We start from the raw sequence: 21,913 nt of genomic DNA on the forward strand, positions 1-21,913 counted from the left end.
ACAAATATTAATAAATACTATAAAAATACTATAAAATAACTGTTTGGGCTGTCCTTAGAATCTCTGGGATATAAGCCAAGGAAAACAATTCCTATTCTTAAACATCAATCATGTATATTTGTTGACTGATTCTAAATAACTAGAAAAACTAGAATGATATCACTTCAATAAAGAATAGAGATGGTATCAACATACTGAAGGCAGTTCATATAGAAAATAATATAAGATATGCATGTATCAGCTTCCACTCTAATCAATAAATCAGTCTCAAAAATTATCTGGCTGTGAAGGAAATACACTTTTCTATGTGTTTTTTTTTCAACTAAGGATGTGGAGGTCAACTTTACCTTGTTTAACAGATGGGAAAAGTTAAAGCCATTTCCTATGGTGTTTAAAAAGAATTATGATATAAAATTCAAATAAACTATGAGGGAAGATAATTTGGAATATAGAAATAAAAATACAGTACCATTGCTTCTCTGAAGGCGATTAAAGTAATATATTAAGATGGATAGAGGACTACCAAGCACTTAGTACATTCCTTTATTAACCAAAAGGAATCTACATTTCCATAATCAGATCTCCTTAGGCTCTGATTCCACCAGATGGAATAATATATTTTCAATAAATTTGCACTGAGAGAAAGGTGATTTTCCTGTTATTTTCTATTTTGGGGGAGATTGCTGAAGAAAATATTCCACTTCATTTTGAAGTGTTGATTTGAAACAGCAACTACATCAAGCTGAAATCTTTTAGCATATTATTAAGCACCTCTTTATGAACCAAATTCCTCTTGGTGTACATTGCTTGGCAGATGTTTTGTTTTCTGGTGTCTAAAAAAGATCTGGTCCCAAATTAGCTGTTTTGTTTCGTGCAGTGCCTATTTTTAGAGGAGGTGTGCTTAGTTCTATAAAAATAAGACCGTTTGCTGCAATCTTTTTGCACTATATTTAGGCTGTGAGGTGCAAGAACCACAATAAGACCACTGTCCATTTCTTTTGGCTTATACAGTATATCATGCACTCAAGAACTGGGTCGGTTGATTTGTACTAGTGAAAAGAAAAATTTGTCCAAGATGTACAAATTGGGGGATGCACCAGAAATATTATTGGAGCAAAAGCACCTCTGCCAATGCATCAGCAAGATTTTAAAAACTGCCGTGGTTGAAATAATTCTGAATTACTGATCAAAGGCTGATACCAGTCAGTCTTTTTAAAAGTCTTTTAAAAGTCTGTGTAGAATTGGACATGCATTTTAAAGGAGGCTTAGAAAATTACCTTTGGCATTTTAGATTTTTTTTAAAAGTAATATATGGCTTGGTTTTCTGTCTTTGCAATCCCAAGTTCTGTTTGATAAACATAAATAATAGCAATGGGCTACGGAGTTAAGGTCCAAACCAAATGCAAAAGATTTATTCACTACCCTTGTTTTAGACAAGAGAGGGCAAGCTATTTGCTATGAGCCACATGCAACCTAGGACTGTTTTTGCAGCTCCTCCAAATGCTGAAAGTTTGCAAATAGTAAACATTTTTTTGCTTAAATACATAAGCAAACTAGTAAATTAAGCCAAATTAAAGTTAAGTATCTGCATTACTGGGAAGGGGTCAGTAAAGTTGACATGGCAGGTGCAAGGGTGTGATTGATGCTCCACCTGAATTTTATATGGATTTTAGGTGCAGGGGACAAAAAGCACAAGGAAGTCTTCGAATGCACCATTGCGGGCATCATCTTGACTTTTTTTGGTCATACCTTGCTGACACCCCTATCAGAAATGACTATATCTGGTTCAAAATACAATTATGAATATTATGAAAATGGTGGCTGAGACTATCTGGTGCTACAGCATATCTCGTCAATTTTAAAACAAACATATTGCTTAACTCTTTATGAAAGAAGGATCAGCCATGGTCAGTGGCATGTTGCCCTCTGCTGGAACAGTTTAAAGGTAAGAAGGAAGAGTATCAGAGGTGGGTTTCACCTAATTTTACCAACGGTGCACCCAAACTCTGATTGTGCGTGCATGTGCACAGCCTTCCGCACATGCACTTTGCTCACACTCATGGCTTGCATGCATGCACGGATCTTAGAAAATGTGGCTAAGTGGGACGACAAGGAGCCCCCGGTAGGTGGGGATGGGCCCGGGCCCACCCACAGGTTGCCACTACCAGTTCACCCGGACCGATCAGAACTGGCTGAATACCACCACTGAACTTTGGAGTTGCCTATCATCTGTTAGCACCAGAGCTACAGGCTGAGCAGGCACACAAGGTGCTGTAATAACACAGAGTAACTTTTTTTTTTTTTTTTTTTTGCTAAAGTAACTGATACATAAAAACTTAGGCAAAGGGAGGTTCATAATGATAGATGCTTTCTTCTGGGTTCCTTTTGGACAGCGCATAAAAGATCTTTTCTGTAGAGGATACATCAGTATTTAGAAAAATAGGCCATGTAGAAGAAATTGCTTTAGTAGCCTAATCCATCCTTTTCCTACTTTCCTCATCATTGTTTGCAGGTAGAAATGTTAATTGGTAGTGAGAAACCAGGTTTTCCAAAAGGCACTCAAAACTAGTTCTCTTCTGTAACTGGTAGGCCTACCCACCCTACAGCTGCTGTGGCTTTGATAAATGATCTCTTAACGGTGCGTTGCATTGGAAAAATTCCATTGGCTTCAACTGCTTTTGAACTGGACTTGTTTGTCCTAGAGACCAGCGCTCATATACACACCACATACACAAAGCAATCCATCCCCTGAGAAAAGAATCAGCCTGCGTGTAACATACTGAGATCTGGTAGTGATAAAGTTCTCTTGCAATAAATTACTTGGCCAAAGTAATTCTAAACAAGCTTGTCTTTTAGTATCCCAGACATCTGTTTAGAGCTGCCTGGGTTGAGCAATAACCCAATCTGTTCCTTAAAAAACAAGAGATAACATGCATGCTTGCTCGGTCCAGTCTTGCCTGAACATTAAACAAGTCAAGTTCCAGGTCTCAGGGCAAGGGAGGCACTCTGACAGGCAAATGAAAAGCTTGGGTGCTGCATGTTCCAGGAACACAAGTGTAGCTTGCAGAATGAAGTAAATAGCTAAAATAATTCCAGGACTTTAATTAATGATCACTCCTATACAGTGTACCAAGGAGGTAGAATAGGCTCTTAATTTGACCCAAATAACAGAACGAGGAATGCCAACAGAAGCAAAACCTCTACATTTTAGGACTCTGTTGGACAGTGAAATTTTGCAGTAAAAAGGCAAAATAAAGTTTCTGAGCATATAGAGTGGTGGTGGTGCAGTGGTTAGAATGCTGTATTGCAAGGTGGCTCTGCTGACTGCCAGGAGTTCGATCCTGATGGAGCTCACGGTTGACTCAGCCTTCCATCTTTCTGAGGTCAATAAAAAGAGGACCCAGATAGTTGGGGGCAATATTCTGACTCTGTAAACTGCTTAAAGAATGCTGTAAAGCACTATGAAGTGGTATGTAAGACTAAGTGCTATTGCTATAGTGCTCTTTTAATGATGCTTTATCTATTTTTAATTTTATTATTTCTTTTTTTTTAAAGCATTTCAGTGGTATACATGTTAATCAAACCCAAGATTAGTAAGAAGTGTGAAGATTATTTCAGCGAGCTAAAAATATACAATTTTAATATTTTGGGCTACAAGTAGATGTGCAGTATCCTTACCTTCTCTTTCTTTTTTCATTTCTTCCCCCACCTGTGCTTCTCTCTTTTTTTCAACATTTTTCACCTTTTAATTTCACATGTATTCACATGTTTTTAGAAAGTTTGAGATGTGCAGAGAAGAGCAACAAAGATGATTAGGGGACTGGAGACTAAAACATATGAAGAATGGTTGCAGGAACTGGGCATGCCTAGTTTAATGAAAAGAAGGACTAGGGGAGATATGATAGCAGTGCTCCAATATCTCAGGGGTTTCCACAAAGAAGAAGGAGTCAAACTATTCTCCAGGGCACCTGAGGGTAGAACAAGAAGCAATGGGTGGAAACTAATCAAGGAGAGAAGCAACTTAGAACTGAGGAGAAATTTCCTGACAGTTAGAACAATTAATCAGTGGAACAGCTTGCCTCCAGAAGTTGTGAATGCTCCAACACTGGAAGTCTTTAAGAAGATGCTGGGTAGCCATTTGTCTGGAACGGTATAGGGTTTCCTGCCTAGGCAGGGGGTTGGACTAGAAGACCTCCAAGGTCCCTTCCAACTCTGCTATTGTATTGTATCAGAAGATTTATTTGGCAGAATCTCTGGCCCAGGTGCATTCACTACATTGCCTTCCTTCCCTGTCTTACCCTCTTGCAACCAATGTCAAAGATGAATTTCACCTTTGTCCCACAGATCAAATATTACTTTTTTGATAAAATACACCCCCCTACCTCACACGTGCACCTCCCATGCCAAATTGTAGTAATAGTAACACCTGAAATGGCCAATTAATTCCACAAACAGAGAGACTCATATGGGGAAAACACATATTGTGAGACAGAGGGTCATACCTAATTTGCAGTGTTTATTTGCATACACTCCTTACTTAATTTGCATAATATTTGAACAAACTTGGTGGACGCATTGTTGCTGGTGGGCATATGGCAGCACTTCTGTGATGCCATTTGTGCAATTTCCAGTGACAAACAGAAAGTTGCAGCTGGGGAAGAAGGTAGACTCTTATTACTTTCCTTGTAAGTGGATTATGCAGTAGAGATAGGAGTAAATACAGATAGAGAGATCTTGTTGGATTAGAATTACTATATGACCAAGTCTTCCAGAAAAAACTCTCCAAATGGTGAAATCTAAAGTGAATAAAATCATGAAACAGCCTCAGATACAGAGACAAGGCTGAAAAACTATTAAATCCTTAAGTAGAACATATTCCATAAGCAGGGCATTGAGGATATGTTTGTGTTAGTTGCTTTCTTTAAAGTCCCTTTCTGATCCCAGACTTTGTAGGGTTAAATTTTTTTAGTCCTCTTTAAGCCCGACCTGACCTGCATATTCAAAACCTGGCTGCTAACACATAAGACCTTGTCCTTTTTGTCAGTGTAATTCTACAGCAGTTATCATTTTAATTTTTTATCCTACCATTCCTCCAAATGAAGGTTTTTTTATCTCTTAATTACTGTACGTGACATAGATTATCTAGTGAACATAACGGGCAAGGGGAGATTTGAAATAAGCTTTCATCATTTTCACTATAGCAATGTCCATTTCATTCATTTGATGTAACAGGGAAGAATTACCAATGAACTGGGGTTTTTTTCTCACCACCATTGATAAGGCTTGCTGAGTTAATGCAACTTCAGGATAGAAAAACTTGTTCATTCTGAAACATGGCAGAAAAGTCTGGCATGTGTGCAGCTAACCACAGGAGAAGCAGGTACGAGTATAACATTGTGCTGATTAAAAGCTATTCATTATTTGGCAATCATGGTTGTTGCATAGGACAGAAGTCTCTTGCAATATCATAGACCCATGATGGCGAACTTATGACGGTTGGCATAGGTGGCACGCATAGCTCTTTCTACAGGCACATGAGCAATTACCTCAGCTCAGCTCCACCGCACATGTGTGTGTGCCTCCTGCCAGCCAACTGGTTTTTGGGTTCCTGTTGCGCATTCATGGGGGGAAGGGCAAATGCGGGAGATGTGTGGACATGCATGGGGGGTGGGGTCACATGCACATGTGTGGGATATGGGGAGCACACAGGCGGGTTGTGTGCACATTGCAGGGGTCATATGTGCATGTGGAGGGTCACACGTGCAGGGTACGGAGAGCGTTGGGGAGTTGCATGCACATGTGCAGAGGGGGTGGGGTGCACAGGGGGTCACACTTGCAGTGCATTATCGCATTATTGGCACGCAGCGATGAAAAGGTTAGCTATCACTGCCATAGACCATAACATCATCTGTCCACATCTTTTGCCAGCTTAGTGTGCTCATGTGGGAATCCCAGCAACCTGGGCACTGTCTAAAATATGTGTCCACCATGAATGTCATCCACAAAGTTGCAGGAAACAAAGCTTAATACCAATTATATTTTCCACCATTGTGTTTCTTTCATAACATGTATATTTGCTTTAATCTTGAGGAAACAAAATGGTGACACCACCAATGGGCTTTTCTCCCTGAAATAAAATATGACTTTTGGAAGCTGGATTGCCTCAGGACAGATGTTTGCAGGGTAAAAAAAATCCCATTATAAAATTTTTGATTCACATATCCTGAATGATCAGGATCATGTTTTGGCTTATTACAATACATGAAACAAGCCATGATGTGTTAGAATTCTACCACTATGGTTTATGCACAGACCATGTTTTAAGAAATTCTGACTTAGCACAGTGTGTTTTTTCTGGCACTCTGATCTTACTGTTATTTGCAATTTTAAAAGACCCAGCAGGGTTGAATATGACGCTGCATTCAACACATTTGACTATATTTATAGTTTGACCCACATTTTGGCACTCAGCTGTCCATTCCTAGGCCACAGAAGCTGTTTGCAATTAAAACAACAGGAGACAGCAATGACGTCTAAAATCACAATTCTAAGTATATACCTGAAAAAAACATCCTCCCTTCTGCTTGCTTTTTCTAATGCCTCGAGAAACGAAGTTGCACCCACCTTCCTTCCAAGTGTTTCTTGTAGGCTATTGGGTGAATTTACTGCTCAGGTTAGATGACCATTTTCTCTCAGGAGACATGTTTTCTGCCTGAAATATCTCTGTTCCTCACCTACTGAAACAGGCAGACAGTCATGCCATAGTAGGGCTCCTAGACTGGTGTCATTTATTGTGAGTGGGGTGTGGGAGGGGGAATAGTGGCAGGAGGAAGAAAGGAGAGCTCTGTGCTAGGAGGAAGAGGAAACTCATTCTGTGGTGGATGCAAGTGTTGGAATATTGCAGAAAATGACAGGCTCTCAGGATACAGGAAAAGTTTATTTGGCAGCCAGGTTCAGAAAGCTAGCCCATGGCTAGCATTGCAAGTTCTGATCAACCTTCATTATCGAAGCACACGTTCTTATACATTCTCAAAGGCAGCGTAATACGGAAACACTTAATTCATTTCTTAGTGGTTACCTTGAGGAGAAAGCCTTATAAGGAGATGGGGGTCTTACTTCTCCTTTTGTTACAGGTATGGATTACGTGGAATTAACAAACTTTAATTGAACCTTGTGGTTTGGACTTTTGACATAGGTTTTGACATAGGGACGTTGGCTAGAACATCTTGTGGTTAGGCACATGCTTCATGTTCTTTTGCAAGCTGCAATTCTGCCTATGTGGCTTTTTAGTATAGAAGTAAAGGGGTCCCGAGAGGCTGTCCAGCCTGACCCAGTAGGTTTCACACTTAATGTCCAAATCTCACTTTACGTCCTACTTTAGGAATGCCCTATGGATGTTTGTGAACATCCCACTAGTCCCAGCCAGTGTGCTGAACAGTGAGAGAGAATGGAAGACTTGGAGAAAATCTACCTTTAACAGTCATGATGACGAACCTTTTCGGCACTGAATGCTGAAAAGGGAGCACTTTGCGTTTGTCTGGCCTGTGACCAGGAAGAGGAGCTGTCCAGGGGGTCATGCGCACATCAGAAAATGGATTTCTGGTTTCTGGCACATGCATGCGCACCAGCGAGCAAGTCTTACGGTTACTGCCGCACATGCGCATGTGCCGATCAGCTGGCCGGAGCACATGCTCACACCAGAAAATGGAAGACCAGCTCTTCTGGTTTCTGGCATTGCTGCACACACAAAGGCCAGCTGATTGTCGCATGCATGCCAGAAACCCAGAACAGGAATGGGGACGCCACATGGATCAGGCGACATGGCTCTGTGTGTCACTTTGGGCACGCATGCCATAGGTTCGCCATCACGAATCTATATGATTGCTGGAAGTTGAAAATAACTTGATAGGACATAGACAAACAATCCCAGCAAAGCCAAACACCTCATCTTTCTTCTGACGTACGGGGTTCTACATTATACACAATTTGCACCTCCCAGGTGATCAATCCCCTCACAACTCAGTTAGTTCCTTACATCCTTCTAGGTTCAATTCCTTATCAGCCACACACTTCTGTAATGACACCTCATTCTCCCTCTTTCCTCTGTTCTTGTATGCGTGTCAAAGATAGTGAAAGATAGATAGGTCATATATATGAGACAGTGAGGTGTGGGAGGTTATTTTTGGTCACACGCTTCTTACTTGATTCTCAACCTGGAAATCAACTGTGATGTGATGAGATCTCAGTAAGTCCTTATATAAGTGCATGTTAAAATTCAACAGTTCAGCAATGATGTTAATTAAAAATTATTGTAATAGTAATTTAATTAAATTTCATTTTCATTCCCACATTTTTTGTAAAAAAAAATGTTTTGCAAACTCATTCTTCTTTTTCTACACAAGGCATTCAAAGTCGGGGATGATCCTCAGCCCAAGGAAAATTGTTCAGATTTAGAATAGCTCCCATTTCCTGAATCAGCATTTATAACCTCAGGAGGAGATACTTTTTTTCCCCTCAGTGGGACTCTAAAAATAACTTTATATAAAAATGTGAGTGCTCCTTCCCTCTTTTTCTTTAGGTTGCTTTAGTATGAGCACGGTATCCTTTATTTCTTTCTTTGTTTACAATACCATACAAGTCCTGTTACATATATCCATAAAATTTCAGTGCGCCCAACCTTTCACAATCTATTTGTGGTAGCTTTATCTATGTTTTGATGCATTCTTACAAAACAATAGTTTGGGCTGATTGTAAGAGATAATATACATTCCTATCTTCCCATAAGCATTCGGGATAAGCAAAATATATACAATAATACAGAAGAAACAAAACAGGCTGGACAGGTTTACAGCTAGCCAGAAGCAAGCCTAATTATATCTCACAAGTTAAGCAGCATAATATTTTAACTTATTCCAAACATACCTTTTTCTCTGGAATAATAATCTCCTTGGCAATATAGTTAACGGCTGCTATATATACTTTTGGCACGCCATTGTTTTGCTTCTTGTTTTTCATTCTTGTCTAAAAGATATGTTTAACTAATATCTTAGAGACCCTTACTCAGATGAAAAAGACTGATTGAATATACAATGTATGATAATGTAGCGGTTGTGAAAAAAGCCATATGAAGTGCATTTAGGTAAAGGTTCCCCTCGCACATATGTGCCAGTCATGCTAGATTCTAGGGGGTGGTGCTCATCTCCTTTTCAAAGCCAAAGAGCCAGCACTGTCCGAAGATGTCTCTGTGTGGCATGACTAAACGCCGAAGGTGCACGGAACGCTGTTACCAAAGGTGGTTCCTATTTTTCTACTTGCATTTTTATATGCTTTCGAACTGCTAGTTTGGCAGAATATGAGACAAGTAACGGAGCTCAGTCATAACCTATCTCTATAACTCCAAAATTACATTTTTGATTCTTTTGTCCCTTAAACATTCCTTCCAGACATCTTGAGGATCATTTAGGAACTTTTAGCAAAGCTGAGATGAGCATCAATCTTCTTAGTCTGCTTCTGCCTTGTTGTTCTCCTGTTAATCTTACCACACTTTTCTAATGGTAGAGCCATCAATACTGGCTTCAGCAGGGACGTGCAGTCAGGGGAGGCAGGGGAGGTGGGGCCTCACCAGTGTCATGAGGAAAAGAAAAGAATTTTTAAAATAATTAAAAAGGCTAAGGTAGTTGCTGCCAGACTCCAGAGTCACAGTGACTCTGAGTCTGCTTAGTGCTAACTGTAGGGGGAGGCAAGAGAACTATGGGCCTCCTTTGCATAAGGAATTTTTCGCCTTTTAACCCTAGCTCAGAGTTAAGCAAGGGTTAAAAGGCGAAAAATTTCTTATGCAAAGGAGGCATGTGATTCTCCTGCCTCCTGGTCTGGGAGCAGCAAATCATGCCTTGGCAGCCTTGCCTAAGTAAGTTGCTTTTTTATTTAATTTTTTACATTTTCATCATGGCAGGCGGACAAGAGGAGAGTTGAAATCCACAGCTGGAAAAGGTATGTGGATTGGACGGAGGGAGGGGGGATTCAAAATTATTTGTAATGTAAGTAATTATAATTTCTTTTTATTATGTATGTGTGTGCGTGTGTGTGTGTGTTTTACCCGCCTCTGCTGGCGCATGGGCTGGCACATTTATTTTTATTTTTTATTTTTTTATTTTTTATTTTTTTAAAGCCATGCCACCCCAGCCCGCCATCGAGCGAAACATGTCCTGGTTTGTGGCTGGGAGGCACGCTGGCACTTTAAAGTGCATGCCGCCACCCCGCTATATGGCCGTGGTGGCGGCATGCACTTTAAAGTGCCAGTGTGCCTCCCGGCCACAAACCAGGACATGTTTCGCTTTATGGCGGGATGAGGCGGCATGCACTTTAAAGTGCCGGTGTGCCTCCCGGCCACAAACCAGGACATGTTTCGCTTTATGGCGGGATGAGGCGGCATGCACTTTAAAGTGCCGGCATGCTTTCCTGGCCGGAAATTCAGCGGGATATGCTGAATGGCCGGCCAAGAAGGCATGCCGGCACTTTAAAGTGCATGCCACCTCATCCTGTCATAAAGCGAAACATGTCTTGGTTTGTGGCCGGAAGGCATGCCGGCACTTTAAAGTGCCAGTGCGCCTTTCCACCATAGAGCAGGCTTGTTCTCTGCTTTAAGGGGGCTTTGCGTGGGAAGGGGGGACTTTGCTTGGCTTTCCCCCCTCTCCTCAGGTGCAGCTGGGGTGAGGGGGTGGATGGTGCATGCGTGCACACTATTCCGATTGGTGGGGGGGAGGCGAAATGCCACAAGGAAAATCCTGGCGCGCGAGGGTGGGTGGAGGCAGGGGGCTCTGCCAACGCCAGCCGCTGCTGCCCCTCCTCGGTGCTTCTCGTGTGCGAGGCTGCTCAGGGAGATTATTCATTTCTTGCATTCAGACACTTGGCTTAAAGCCCCCCACCGCCCCCCTCACCCAGCTATAGCGAACGAGCGCGCGCTCGGAGAGGCGGACTCCGAGGCGAGCCCTCCGATCCTTATGCGGTGGGGAGATGAACCCCGCAGCTTGTCCTACCCCCCCTCCCCAAGCGGGTGCCTCCTCCTCCTCCTCCTCCTTCAAAGGCAAGAGGCGGGCAGGTTTCTTTTTTTCCGGAGCGGCTTGGACCCTGCCTAGATTGGAGGGGTGGGGGAGGAGAATATAGAGGTCCTACCCACTTGCCTCACCGGCAGTGAGCCTCACCGCACATCACTGGGCTTCAGCCAAGGTAAGCAGGCCCTAGTTAGTGTCCTGAGGTTCATCCATTTCGCCTGGGAGTGATTTTGACCAGATTTTAACCCAAGCTCCTCTTGGGAAGATTAATTAGTGTCCCAAATCTTCTCAATTTCAGGCTATGCAGCTGATTGGTGAAACCTAAGAGCATTAGAAAAAGTTTGGTAAAGACTTTTCCAAATTAAACTTAAATGTTTAATCAAGTACTTGCACAACTGGCCCAACTTATTCGATTAATTAATTAACGACATTAAAATAATTAAAATGAAAAACATATGGATGAATTTTATTTTGGGGATTAGATTTATTAATATAATTAATTTAAAATCCATGTATTTAATTTAATGTAATGTAATTTAATTGGATTAAAGGATTTACTACTTTTTCACATTGACACATAATATGTTAGATGACTTTGTTTATGAAAGGGATTAAACAAGCCCAACCAATTTTTAATATTCTTTCTTCCCTCTTTATATGTAAGACCCATAAGGTATGGAAAATAGAAATCCAAATACACAGTTAATTGTTTTCCACCCAATATAATATAGGATTATTTTCATTATAAGAAATATGAAAATATTACAATTGTTTGATATATCATCAAAATAATGATTCAGTTACACATCTCCAATTAATTGACATGTTGAGGGCCTGTCTTTATATTTAGTATAATGAATTGTGAATTTCTGATGCTTCCAGGAGGGTGAGATTGCATGTATGAATGCTCCTTTTTTTAAAAAACAGGTTGAGGAGATAAAACATTAGTTGTCGCAATAGTTGTTTCTAGAGAATAGAAATAACCAGGAGGCAGGCTGAATTAGATTCATCTCCTTGACATCTTCTGGAGCCAGTTGTATCATAATGCAAAGTGAGGTTATCACCTTATAAAAATGGCTTGAAGAGGGAAAACCAAAGAAAAAGTAAGGTAGATTAGTGTGGTGAATTGAAAGGGATGCAGTGGTAAAAATCAGGTAAAAACCTTTCTCTTCCTTTCAGTGTTCTAAAGCTTGTGCTTAAAAATCCTTCTGGCTGGCTTCTACAACCAGTAGGTGAAAGGACATCAGGGGTGGGTTCCTGCCAGTTCTAACCTCTTCTATAGAAGAGGTTTCACAAATCTACGGTGCCATTTAGAACCGGTTGCAGCTCCCTCCCCCCGCCCGTCTGCACATCATCAAGATGAAGAGCGAGAGGAGGAATTCTGGGAATTGAAGTCCACAAGTCTGAAAACTGTCAAGTTTGAACACCCATGGGGTTTTTTTTCTAAAGGTTAGGGATGCAAGGGTCTTGAAACTTGACAGCTTTAAGACTTGTGTGCTTCAAATGCCAGAGTTTCTGAGCCCACAGTTTGGTTGCGAAGCAAGAGCGTTGTTAAGTGAGTTTCACCACATTTTACAAGTTGGCCATGCCCACCCAGTCACATGGCTGGCAAGCCACTCCCACCAGTCACATGGCCGACAAGCCACTTCCACAAAACAGGCCACACCTACAGAAGAGGTTCTAAAAAATTTTGAAACCCACCACTGAAGGACATATATCATTTGCCACTGAGAACCAGGGCAATCCAAGCTGGATCACTTTCATGTGATCTACTACCTCTCCTATTACTTGAGATTAATTTTATTTAGCCTTAGTGATGAATAGATACTGTACAGTACGTGGTATAACACTGTTGTTGCACAGCTCACTTACAGATTACATAATTGGGCTCTGCTACTGTGATGTCCTCCCCACTCTTTTTTCCCCGTTTACTTCTGATGGGTATACACTCAATTCTCCCATGTCAGTTTTGCAGGATAAAAATACTTCCAAAACTTTTAAAATCATTGATGCTTTTACTGATCTTCCTGAACCCCATTCATCTGAGCGAACAGGAGGATCTGTAGACCAGTGGGATTACTTTATTAAATTAAGAGCCATGGTGGCACAGTGATTAGAATACAATACTGCAGGATACTTCTGTTGACTGCTGGCTGACTGCAATTTGGCAGTTCAAATCTCTCCAGGCTCAAGGTTGACTCAGCCTTTCATCCTTCCAAGGACCTAGATTGTTGGGGGCAATATGCTAACTCTGTAAACTGCTTAGAGAGGGCTGTAAACACTGTGAAGCAGAATAAAAGTCTAAATACTATTGCTATCACTATCTTTGACTTTTTGCAGTCAAAGAGTGTTGAACTAAGGTTAAAATTTCCCCTCTAATATTAATCCTTAAAATATGGGGGAACCAACATTTTTTTACAATAAAAATGTAAAGTCCAGAACACTCAGAGGAAATGAGATTGCTGTACAAGTGATTGGATAATTTGTTCAAAAGGAGTGTCTTGGCAAATAAACATTGCCACAGACAAATTATTTTTGGTTGCATCACATAAAGCTTGGCTGAAAACAGATGTTTCTGAGATATCTGATAGTGGCAATAGAAGCTGAATTATTTGGTAGAATGGAGACTTCATGTTTTTTTATCCCAGAACTGCTGCTGTTCAAATGGAGTTGGCATGTTTTGAATTAACACAATCCCTTGCAAAATTTGAAAACACCTAAGCAACTGGGCCAATGATGTGCCTTTTGTATTTCTCTGCAATTAAATAATAATAATTTGCAGCCTAGCAATCTTACTGTGACCTGAAGAACACAGGGGAGCAAGTCAGATTATTTAATCATCTACAGATCTTGGATATAAAATAAAGGAATAAAGAATTTTCAGATATGTACACATTGTTTGAGTGTTATTTTGGTTGATTCTAAGAAAAGTATCTCAGAACTATGGATGCTGTTTCTTGTGTGCTGATATAAGCATCTTTATGTCTAGTTGTTAAGCAAGCAATTGTCTTTCTGGAGTCTATCTGAGTCTTCTATTGACTGCATCTTGAGTTCTTGGGCTGGCTGAAAACCTTTTGTTGCTGGGGGCAATAAGTAGGATAGGTATCTCCACCCATTCCATGTTTACAGTAAATGGTGACCTGACTAACAAATTAATCTTATTTCAACAGTAATGACAAGGCAGCATTCTACACTGCACCTAAGGGCAAATGGTTATTTAGGAGGTAAAGGCAGGCAAATGATGCACGCAACTCTGGCCTGCAACAGCCTGCTGCCTGCTTCTGGCCATTAGCATCTGAGGGTTTACATCCTTTCCCTGCAGATTCCAGGAATAGATCTCAGGATTTCTGTGTGGAAAGCTTACATTCTACCTGTGAGCTAAAGTTCAATTATTTCATGGCTAACAGCCTGCTTCTATGGTATGTTGAAAGGGAGAAAAACCTCACCTAAGGGATCATACTTCCAACATTTTCACTGACGCTTACATCTACCCCTGCAGGACCTTGGATGAGCAAACTCATGGTAAAATAATAATTTAGTAAAATAAAGCAAAGTGACTACTTTGAGATTACAAGAATCATTCTTTTCCCTTTTCAGAAGTAAGAAGAAAGGTGAGCTGGTTCCCTATTATGCAGAGACTTTGCAGGGTGCTTTCCCTCCAAAACGTACATTGTGATTCCTTAACATAAAAGAGTTTGATACACAGACCTAGACACTGTAACTCTGGGATACAGAACTTAGCTCTGTGACAAAAAACTGTTTGGAGCAAAAGTTATAACATTTTAATGTAGGACATTAGTAACAATACTGTCTAAAACAAAATGCTTTTTTAAAAAATGAGCTGTGTTTTAGATAGAAAAACTATTTTCTTGTATTATAGGTCAATATTTTCTTTCTTTGCAATTTCGATTTCTTTGGTTATCACCCAATTGAAAGGTAACTAAATAATATTGTGGAGAGTTTTGAATTTTGGAACCTTGCTAAGTGTGAAGTACCTGTGGTTCGCCCATGAGGCCAATGTTGAGAAAAGACACGGACACGAGCTTTCTCGGGATGAGGCGACCCAGATTGGGGTCTGGGAGCCCCTTTTATTGAGATAGGACAAAGGCAGGAGGAGCAATCAGCATGTGATTTAAGACAGCCTGTCAAACTACAATTGCTAATCTACTGCTCAGGGAAGTTCTGTCTATATATGGTCAAATCCTGGGCATCGTTGGGTAAGGCACATTTAGAGTGAACTATCAGGATGTTATGTTTTTTAGGAGTTTGTTTTTTCCTGTGTGGTTCAGCGTGGCTCTGCATGCCCTGTTATGCACTGGGACATGGGTGACCGCCACGCCTACACAAGGAGTTATATGACAACAGCTAAGACCCTCAATCAAATTTGACCTCAAAATGTGAAAATACAAAAATAGGTCTATTTCACCCAGAAAACTTTGAGATGAATCAAAACTTCTGAAGGGGTACTCATTTTGAAAATAGGTGGAAGTTGGATCACTGAATGTAGGTTTCATGTTTGAAAAAATGTAGTCTATTCAGATGAAATTTAAGAGTGAAAAGTTCTCATCTACTTTTTCCTTTAGATGAGGGATAAGCTTTCTATACGTGCAACAACTTTTGCTAACTTAAAAAAAAGCATTCATCAGGCGCTGAGTATCTGTCAGAAGTAGAACTTGCTGCTCAAAAAACATTTCACTATGTGGGCAAACTGTCTTCCATGGAAGCCCCATCTACTATTAATTATCTTATTAAATAGTTCTGTGGAATTTTCCAAAGAAACACCAAAATGATCTAGACAAGATAGCTTGAGTTGACTGGCTATATTTTTGTTCTGGGCTCCTTATTTTTAGCATTCTGTGATGTAATGAATTTATAGAGAACTCTAAGGCTGACTTGGAATCGTGGGACCAATCCTAAATGGAATGGTGCTCTTTTCTTTACCTACTTGTTCTTCAGGGCAATTTCTGTCTTTACGATTATGAAGGGTTCAAGAATGGCATCAGCATCTGGCATCCTTGAGTAGCTGGCAGGGCCCATAATTTATGCTTGGATTCGTGCTACCATTTTAACTTCTCATAATACCCTGTAACATTATTTTGTCATACCACACTGTAGGAAGTTTAATCAGTGACCAGATCTGCTCATCTTGTATTGTGTAGTGCATAGAAGCTGCCAGGCACCAGGGAAGCTCACCAAGATTTCTTGATCATGAAGGGGTTTACCAAAATCCCAAGGAAATCTACTTCTTTGTGGGGACAGGCCAGCTTTGTTGTTTTTACAGCTGACAAGGAAAGCAGAAAATAAACAATTTTTTTGATCACACGTTTAGTTCCTCTTAAAAGTTGTGGAGCACAGTAAACAACCTTCAAACATTATCTTCCCTTTGGAAACATGTGAAAAAGGGAACAAAATGTAAGGAGATGATTGGAGGGGAAACACTGCGTGGCCATTCCAGGGCAGTAAATGGACTGGCTTGATTAATTCCAGAGACAGCCTCTTGCAACCCTCTTCTCTGGAATTAAAGCATTGCTCAACTCCTGCCTGGCAAGCTTTATGCTGAAGTTAACATGCCCTGAGCACTATCACCAGGCTAGTTCAGAGAACTGAAACGTTGATTGTTCCCCAGTTGTGGGTGAAGTTTTCAGTTTTATGCACACCTCTCTTTCCTCTCTTGCTTTCACCATGGCATTTTAAGGTGCCCTACCATTTTTAGGACCTGTAAGTTTTCCCTCGCCCCCCACTTGTTTTGTATGGGTTCTTCCAAGCTTACAAAAGGAGATAATTTAACCCATTGGTTTTCCTTTTCTGCAGCAATAGCAGGCACTTGATGACAAGCAGACTGGAGTGTATTAAAGACTATAGAAATGTATTCTGCCTTCTGCCCCCATGCAGTTGTCTGCTCCCTCATACCGTGCTGGCAATTTTCAATGTCAGTGATCAGCACGTTAAAAACCTTTCATGATGTTTAATTACTTGGAAAGGTAATCAATTTTAGGATAATTATTTAAAAGGCAGGCCCACTTTGTTTGCCCTTGGCAAAGACCTCCTTCCTCTTTTCATAAGTTTGATGTGGCTGAGGGTGTTTCACACCAAGCAAGATTTCTGATTCTTGGGGATTTTTTTTTTTTTACCTCAACACCTCCTTTCCTCCGCCTGCATTGCAATTCCATTTCACATGTTTCTTCAAATCTGTAAAGCACAAAATTGGCACCTGGTTTCTTAGGTTCTCTGCTGGTTGCAGAGAAGTGATCGATTTCTTTCAAAATGATCCGGGAATTTTGCCATCTGATATGAAGTACATTTTACGAATCATCCAGAGATGCAAGGCATTCACAGATGGAACTTACTTCAATAGACTTACTGAATGTTTCTTGTAAGAAACATAATAACTATTAAATACTTGTAGATTCATAAATGTCAAACTTTGGGAAATGTGTTTTTCCTAACATGGTATGTACTTAGGTTTACTTATTTTTAATAGAGGATTAGTCTGGATTAAGATATGAAAAGTTAAGAATCTCTGGTGTAGGGGGATCCCCTACCATCAACTTTAAATGTACATTTTTAAAAATTATCCTGTCATTTAATATAATTGTTCTTATTCAGCAGTTTTCCCTGTTATTCTGGTACACTGAGTATTAGTTAATTGAGATATAATGTGCAGCACAGACCTGGGTTATGAATGAAAGCTCTTATGTCAACCTCAACAAAGAGCTCTATGTGTGATCAGATGTGTCTCTCCTTCTTTATGTGGGAAATTTAATGTCTTCTATGTTAGATACTAATACAGCTCTCCCAAACCATTTTCACTTGATTACTGCAGGTACTGTATGATTGTCAAAATGGAGCCATAGGCCAAACCAAATTCTATGAGCTGTGCTGGTGCTCTCTTACCAATTTTCAAGGGCAAATGCATGCACAACAGATCTTTCTGTCTAACTGCTGTTCTCTAAATTTTGTGCGATGCCTCATCCTAATCCTAGTGTCTTCTTCTTTTATAAATTCCCTTTGTTTTGAATATTTTGCAGGGACTAAAACTAAAGTCAATATCTCAGAACATTGTTGCTTCGTTATTCTAAATACTTTTGCATCACATTCAAATTTTTCATTTCATGAAATGAAATTTTTTTGGCTGGTGTATGGATCAGGGGTGGTGTATGGATCAGGGGTGGGTTCCAGCAGGCACTACTGCTGGTTTGCTCATGTGTGCGCTTGATGCTGCATGAGCATGCGCAGTGCAATTAAAATTGTTCTGCGCATTCGCAGAATGCAAAAACAAGATGGTGTCGCCCAGAGAACCGGTTTGGGGGCATGGCAGGCCTGGGTCGCCACCAAACCACTACTTGTTTGGCTGAAGCGGTCCAAACCAGTAGGAACCACTGGTATGGATCCTCCTAAGAGCTTCGCTTTCCTGACGTGAATCTCTAGCCTTTCCTCCATAACAAGTTCTCTCATGAAAGGGTTCAAATCAGAGGTGGGCAACACATACTGTAATGAACGGTTCACCCGAAACACGAAAATGTGAGCGTGTGTGTGGCAGCAAACACACGGCAATTATATAGGATGAGATAGCGCCATGACAGGTAAGTGGTCCAAACCAGCAGCAGCCCACCTCTGGTTCAAATCCAGGGAGCATTTTCAGTGGGAGTTGGTGGTCTTTGCTAATTGCCTTAAAATCTCTTCAGCCATGATCCAAATTTGGCCTGTTGCTGGTCTCCCAAGAACAGCATGACTGATGGCACTGGAGCAGTGACATGCGGTGGGGTTTATGGCTGGTGAGGTGAAAAGAAAGAAAGCAGCTTTTGCCCTCCCCGCCGCTATGTCCGACATAGAGGCGGGATGCGGGCAAAAGCCGCTTTCTTTTAAAAGAAAGAAAGCAGCTTTTGCCTGCCTCACCACTATGTCCAACATAGAGGCACCCCTGCAGCAAAAGAAAGAAAGTGTCAGCCCGCCAGCAGAGGCGGGTAAAAGACTGGCCTCTGCTGGCGGGCTGCCCCAACACAGAGAAAGAAAGCTGACGGGCTGCCCTCCCTACCTCTCCTACCCCCTTCCCTCTCTTCTCAAACAAACTCTCTCTCAAATTGAGAGAGTGTTTGTTTGAGTGAAGAAACAAACACACACACACACACACACACACAAATTACTTACAATTACTTACAAATTACATTAATTTTGAATTCCTCCCCCTCCCTCCGACCCACATACCTTTTCCAGCTGTTTCACAATCACAGAGGATTTCAACTCTGCTCTTGCCTGCCATCATGAAAATGTAAAAATGTAAAAGGAAAAAGGCAAGAGCAGCTGAGGTCAGGCTGGGTTAGCTGCTGCCAGAGTCCCCAATGGATGACTCTGCTTAACTGTTTAAAAAAGCCTCTAAAAAACGCCCTCTACAGGAGGAGGTGAGAGAACCACGTGCTTTATCTGCATAAGGAATTTTTCACCTTTTAACCCTTGCTTAACGGTGCTCGAGTGATCACAAAGTCAGACTAAATGAGGCACGTGGTTCTCCTGCCTCCTCCTGTAGAGGGGACTTTTTTAGAAGCTTTTTTAAACAGTTAAGCACTAAGCAGAGTCATCCACTGTGACTCTGGCAGCAACTAGCTCAGCCTTTTTCCTTTTACATTTTTTTTTCTTTTCAGGATGACAGTGGTGAGGCTCTTGCCTCCCCTGACTGCACGTCACTGCACTGGAGCTTTTTTTAAAAAAGACTTTTCCCCCTCCTTGCTTGCCAGAGTTATCTGAAGAAAATTTGGCTCTGAAAGTTCTTTTTTCTGTTGGGGAAAAAAATGGATCCAACCCATCAGAAAGTGTATGCTTATAATAGTACAAATTGAGGATTAATTAAATTAAAAAAAACATCTGCCATGGAGTTCCAGGAGAGAAAAGCACTAATGATTGGGGAATAAATGCAGAGTTTGTTTCATGTTGAGAAAAACTTTAGGCAGGTTGATTGCAGGATGAAATCCTCTTTTTGACTCCATAGATTTTAAAGGAAATGAGCCTCAAATGTAGAAAAGCCAGTAAACTCACTTCAGCAGCTTATTTTTTTTATTTTTTATTTGCAAAATGGCCAGCTAGGCTTTTTAGCAAAATCCGTAAGTTACATTTTTCTCTCTCCAGAACAGCTAGATCCAGCTCTATTTGTTCCATTATAAATAATGAAGCATGTTCCCATTAAGCAGATAGCAATTAGACTCCACCTTCTCAATTCCCATCATTCTTATTTATTTCTGTTTCCTGTTATATTTACACCGTGCTCATCATTAAACATGTTCAGGGCAACAGACAGCATTAAAAGCTATTATAGAAATAACTAATCTTCATAACATAATGAGCAATAATAAAGCCATATAAAACATAAAAAGACATTTTTAAAAAGGGAGAAGAGAGAGGCAGTTTACAACCAAATATAGGGTGATCCTTTCTTTCAGTATCCTCCATTCTTTGCAGATTTCCATTTTTCATTCTCAATATTGGGTACTTTTTTTCCAGACATGATGCCTCGTTTTATTAGAGGAAATGCCATGATATTATCAATGAGTTTATCAGCACAGAAATATCCATTAAAACTCAAATAATAGAGTAAGAGTCATCAGGTTCATCCCAGGTGGCTAATACTGTATAGTAGAAGTGTCAAACCGGCAGTCCACAGGCAAATGCATCATCCACACATACCTCAACTTCACAAAGGGGAAAAACCTCACAAAAGTCATGTGATAGCAACATGAAGCTATGAGTTTGACACCTGTGCTGTATAGGAATTGTTAGCAATGGAATGCAGTCATTGAAAAAATTGTGGCAAAATGACAGAAGGACACTTCAAAGTTGCATATTATAGAATGAATGGCTTGAACTACAGAGGTTGAGGGATTGAGATAGATCACCTAGGTCAGGACTGTCTTCGAATGCTGGATCAGCATTGTAGTTCTCCTCCATGGGCCACTCGGGGGGGGGGGAGACAGGACGGATGCCTCCTGCAGCACCCTTCCAGCCAAAAAGGGGCATGGGGGGCATGCACGGTCCCACCACCCCATTTTCAGCCTGGACAGCCTCCTGTAGCACTTTGCCAGGCAAAATGGGGCACGGGGGGGGTGCACATGGCCCTCCCATGCCCGGTTTTGGCTGGCAGAGTGCCACTATCCCAGTTGAAAATGTAGTGCAAGGGGGTTTCACATGGCTGCCAGAGGCACCTGACAGAGGTCCTTTGCTATTTCCAGGCCGGCCCCGTGGGCCAGATTTAAGCACCCCTTGGGACGGATCTGGCCCATTGGCCTTGAGTTTGACACCCTTATCCGAGGTAGTGGGTTGCTTTCTAGTACAATGGCAGAGCAACCTTTTGCACACACGAGACATTGCAGGAATTGGGTATGTCTAGTTTTATGAAGAGAAGGACTGGGGTGACGTGATGGCAGTGTTCCAATTTTTGAGGGGCTCCTACAAAGATGAGGGAGGTCAAACTGTTTCCCAGAGCACCTGGGAGAAGGGCAGGATGGGAAACAATGGATGGAAACCAAACAAAGAGACAAGCAACCTAGAACTATGGACAACTTCCTTAAGAATCGACCAGTGGAATGGCTTGCCTTCAAAAGTTGTGGGCTCTCCAACACTGGAAGTTTTTAAGAAGAGGCTGGACAACTATTTGTCTCAAATGGTATAGGATCTCCTGCTTGAGCAGGGAGTTGGACTAGAAGGCTTCCAAGGTCCCTTTCAACTCTTCCAACTCTGTTATTCTGCATTCACTTCTTCCATAGTAGGTAAGGCTGAGAAAGATTTATGTGTAAAACACCAGATGTTGCTGCCTGTTGATAGACAGTACTGTGCTAGGTGGGGACATGATCTGACTCAGTGTAAGACTTTTCTGT

The sequence above is a fragment of the Thamnophis sirtalis genome, unplaced genomic scaffold, assembly GCF_051295495.1.
Source record: "Thamnophis sirtalis isolate CommonGarterSnake01/CBP01778 unplaced genomic scaffold, rThaSir2_p1.2 scaffold_6, whole genome shotgun sequence".
Classification (NCBI taxonomy): domain Eukaryota; kingdom Metazoa; phylum Chordata; class Lepidosauria; order Squamata; family Natricidae; genus Thamnophis; species Thamnophis sirtalis.